Here is a 376-nt window from a genome sequence, read left to right as displayed (position 1 = left end):
TGCTGTTTGAAAACGTGCATTTCCAATAAAGCTTTTTAAATTGCAATTATTTGTGTCAGACAGATTTTTGTCTTAATTAATTAACATCAGGGGTTCTTAAACTTTTTACAGCAAGGGAATATTATGTACTGATATTATCTTACCTGTTATCAGTGGGGGGGTTATTCAGCTGCTCTGGAATGTATCCCACGGTAGGTGGCGGTAGTGAACCAATAAATAGTTGGATTGCCCCCGAGAAACCCAACCAGGCAGGCAGACTGTTACCATGCAACGAGCAGACGCTTGTGAAAAGTACTAGCTACAAAATTGGCTAAATGCCTGCTGCTGTATACATAGCGCGCGTGTGTGTATGTTGCTAACCTAGCTAGTGTGCTTC

Source organism: Salvelinus sp. IW2-2015, unplaced genomic scaffold (assembly GCF_002910315.2).
Source record: "Salvelinus sp. IW2-2015 unplaced genomic scaffold, ASM291031v2 Un_scaffold16702, whole genome shotgun sequence".
In the NCBI taxonomy this organism is placed as follows: domain Eukaryota; kingdom Metazoa; phylum Chordata; class Actinopteri; order Salmoniformes; family Salmonidae; genus Salvelinus; species Salvelinus sp. IW2-2015.
Note: the sequence above shows the minus strand (reverse complement) of the source record.